The sequence below is a fragment of the Mandrillus leucophaeus genome, unplaced genomic scaffold, assembly GCF_000951045.1.
Source record: "Mandrillus leucophaeus isolate KB7577 unplaced genomic scaffold, Mleu.le_1.0 Scaffold13, whole genome shotgun sequence".
Taxonomy (NCBI): Eukaryota; Metazoa; Chordata; class Mammalia; order Primates; family Cercopithecidae; genus Mandrillus; species Mandrillus leucophaeus.
In genome coordinates this window covers 7,660,293-7,664,380 of record NW_012101254.1, presented here as the reverse complement: position 1 = coordinate 7,664,380, position 4,088 = coordinate 7,660,293, and the positions used below count along the sequence as shown (strand labels likewise).

The 4,088-nt window shown below is 43.7% G+C and overlaps 1 protein-coding gene across 1 annotated transcript in view; it reads left to right on the top strand.

Annotated features, from left to right (window-relative positions):
- Positions 1-1,532: 1,532 nt before the first annotated feature.
- NCOA1 (nuclear receptor coactivator 1) overlaps positions 1,533-4,088 on the top strand; it is a 224,037-nt gene continuing 221,481 nt past the window's right edge. Inside the window, exon 1 of the mRNA XM_011972701.1 lies at positions 1,533-1,670. The gene's annotated coding sequence lies outside the window, so the exon portion shown is untranslated. The remainder of the gene's footprint in view (positions 1,671-4,088) is intronic.

The window sequence follows — 4,088 nt, the reverse complement described above, 5'->3', positions numbered from 1 at the left end:
TGGATTTATAGTTGGGGAGATAACCAAGATTTTGAAACTGGAGATAACAAGCAACTAGAATGGAGAAAGAGTAGGTAGAGTGCATCCAAGGGAATGAGTCTAGACTCAGGTTAGAAAAAATAGAGTGAGATATTGAATGATAAATTGAAGAAGAGGGTCATACGGCCAGATGGGACATCACAGGGAAGGAAGGAAATTGCTTGTGAGGATCTGGAAGTGTCACTCTGGAGAATTTTGTCTCTACCGTGTTATCCTTCACTCTAAAGCATTATTTTCGAGAGCCAGATTTAGCCCAGTGGTTGAAAGAGTTGGTCAGTGATGGTCAGTGATGAGAGTTGGCCAGTGAGTGGTCAGAGTTGGTCATCATTCTCAGTGATGAGAATGTATAGATGATCTGTTTTACTTACGTAAGAGGGATTTCCAGAGGTCCTTGTGGAAAAAGTTGGAAGCAAGGGTAGCAGTGGGAGACCAAATGGAGTAGATGAGAAAGCATAACTGGGGGCGTGCAAATAGGACAGAGGGTAGTTGGCTAGAATGGTTTGTGTTTTGAATAAAGTCCAAGAGTGATAGGGGTAGGAGTCACAGGTAGAATTTACTAGCCCTACATTTCTGACCTGCGGTATAATGACCGTCTCTGGAGCCTGATCCACTGCCTGTCTTTGTGATTATAAAGAGAATGTTAGTAAAAAGCTTAACCCTGGGTGGTAAAACCTAAATTAGTTTGGCCTTAAATAGCAAAAGCCAGTAAAACTCTCTCTTTTTTTTTTTTTTTTTTTGAGACAGGCTCTCACTCTTTCGCCCAGGTTGGAGTGCAGTGGCGTGATCCTAGCTCACTGCAGCCTCAACCTCTTGGACTCCAGCCATCCTCCTACCTCAGCCTCCCAAGTAGCTGGGACTACAGGTGCATGCCGCCAAGCCCAGCTAATTTTGTATTTTTTGTAGAAACAGAGTTTTGTCATGTTGCCCAGGCTGGTCTTGAACTCCTGAGCTCAAGCAGTCTGCCCACCTTGGCCTCCCAAAGTGCTGAGATTATAAGCATGATCTACTGTACCATTAATTTAGTAAAATCTAATTTGTAATATCCCACTTCCAGTGGCCTAGGATGGAATAATAGCCATGATATCAGGTGCTTCTTTATTACAGAGTTCTTCTGCTAGGAACCTTGTTTCCTTTTACTGTTCCACTTTACCTGAAACTGGATACTCAGGCTACTGCTGCTGGAGTGACTTCAGCAACTCCCCTGGAATACCAAGGCAAGCCCCAATTGATTGCATACCTCCTTTGGGGATCTGAGCTTTTAAAAAAGCCAGCAACTACCTTTTATCAACTTGATATATTTATCTATTACATCTTTAATCTTTAAATTAGTTTTTAAAAACTTGTTGGTGCTGACAAGAATGAGAATTGACATTTCTTGAATAACTAAAGCATCTGTGTAAGAATCTTTGTATGCTTACAAACAGTGGTGTGTCACAGTACCTAAAATCTGTAATGTTTTCAATGGCCCGATTGTGTCTTCTGTCTCCTGCTTTAGATCTATCCATGCTAATGGAAACGTAACTGGAACTGACTCTGATGATAAAATCAAGGACCATCAAGCAAGATCATGCAGTAGGCAACTTTGCTTCCACATGAAGTTACCAACATTTAGAATTTCTACTTATTCTAAGGTATTTGAGACGCAATTTTACTTTAGTTTTGACTCCTTAGTAGTCATTTTGTAGTGTTGATTTCTAGATAATAGGTTTGGTGAGTTTAAAAGTACTTAATATGTTAGAATGCTTAGCTCTTAGAGAAGAGTTCACTTCCCTCCTTTCCCACTATGCTCCCAAATAAACCAACTGAGAAGTGATCCAGATTTTTTTTTTTTTCAAAAGCCTACAGTACTCAGTATTCCCATGTGGTCTCACAACCAAGTACTAACCAGGCCTGACTATGCTTAGCTTTTGAGATCAGATGTGTTCAGAGTTGTATGGCTGTAGACAAGATTTTAAAGGGATCTATTTATTAAAATTAGGAAAGCATATCAATTATAAGAAATACATTAAATGTAGATTAAGTCTCAGTAACTATATTAGAGGAACTGGAATAAATAAATATCAATTTCATAATTATTTACATTATGACCCTGAGAGAAACAACTGAACGCAGCACTCTGAGTCCACCTGCATGATGTCAGAGACCTTATTGATCTTCCTTTAGATGGTTTGAAACCTTTCTCGCCTTTCTTCCTAAATTTATTGTTAGGGATTTTCTATTCACCAGTATGTGTCACTGTTACTCTCTATAAGCTGTCCCTGTAGGACCTTTGGGAGCTAATGAATTACTTGGGCCAGAAAACCAAGATATTTAATTAAAGAATCAGGTGACACTTCCAAAATATGGGGTGGATCCCCACTTGAAAGACCACGTAAGACAAATAAAACAAAAAGGAAGTATAATGTCAACAGAAAGCAAAACCAAAAATAATTCTATGTTTTCACGTAAATTACAAATAGGTAGAGTGACTTTGGTGTTTATTTAAAAACAAAATATTTTTTATTTTAACTATATTTTTCCAAATAGGCAGAAAGTATGGAAACTATTTTAGGGGACAGGTCAAAGTTTGTTGATTTCTCTGAATATGTTACAGAGTTTTGTGAATTAATATTTTGCTAGAATATAGAGAAGGTAAAACCTGAGAAAAATTTAAATATGTATCACTTACTGCTAGGAGTCTTAACTTTGTTCTGTTCTAGAAGACGACTTTGTAAAGCGTAAATTCCAAAATAATAAGAATTCATGATATTGGAAATCCTTAATGTCATGGGCTCCTTGGGATGTCATTTCACTGAGTTTTGCTCGGGCCCACTGGGCCCACTCAGCCTGGCAGGCTGTGTGCAGCTCACACTATTGGCCTGGATCCCATGCCTGCCAAGGGTGAGCAGAGCAGTGAGGGGTGTGTGAGCAAGTGAGTGTGGGGTCTGGCCACTTTGCACAGCCGGGCACACTGGCTGTGGTGGGGCAGGCGGCTCCAGGTACCAGCATGGGCACTGGCTCCCTGCCAGCTGTGTCTGGACCAGGTGTATCACAAGCAGCTTCCTTAGCTGGCACCAGGGAATGCAGTGGTCCCCGGAAGCTTGGAGATGCCAGGATCTGCAGAGCCCTAAAGAGTATGTCAAAGCCTTGGCTCGAGGAACTCCTAGGTCTGGGCTCTCTGAAGGGCTGCAGCTCTTCTGTCTTCTTGTCACCCTCAATGTGGCAAGCAAGGAGCGTATTTCAGTCCTGTTTGTGTTACAGCTCTTTCAACCCTGCTATTCAGTGTGTCCCAAGTTCTTGTCCCACACCCAGGAAGAATAAGGTACATGGATAAATGGAGGGTGAGAGAAGTGAACAGGAACTTCATTGAGCGATAGAACAGCTCAGAGGAGACTTGCAATGGATAGCTCCTTTCTGCAGCCAGGGTGTCCCAATGAGTGCTCAGCTTTCAGTAGAGAGAAGACCATGGAGTTGGAGTGGGTAGCGCCTCTCTGCAGCTGGTCATCCCATCCTCTCCTCAACTTTCAGCAGAGAGGAGGCCCTGGAGTGGGTGGCCCCTCTCTGCAGCTGGTCATCCTATCCTTTCCTCGAATTTGGCTGAATCCAGGGTTTTTATGGGCTTCAGAGGGGTTGAAGTACATGCCAATTGGTTCATGAGTGGTCCCAGAAAAAGCACCGTAAGTTTCCATTCCAGTCCACGGGACTGGCAGCCTGGCCCCCAGGCTTCAAGCATTCCCTGGTTTGAAGGTGAGGTTTTCAGGGACCTGCCCCTTTCTGCCCAGAAGCCTATCTGCCTCCTACCACTCTTCGTGGTGCCCAGGCTGTTCCTGCTTTGGAGCACCTGCAGGCTAGCATCGAGCCTCTCCTTAGCCTCCCTCCCGTGCTCGTCAGCACGCACCCAGCTGGGTTGCAACAGTGCCTGGCCTTGGCCTCAACTTTGAGATTGAAGCAGGTACTGGGAGCAGGAAGAGGCCAGGCAGTGGGAGTAAGCACTTCTGAGCCTGCAAGGGCATGGGGGGCCTTCCTGGGTCCCCAAGAGTGCAGAGAAGTCTGGGTCCACAGTGGTGGCT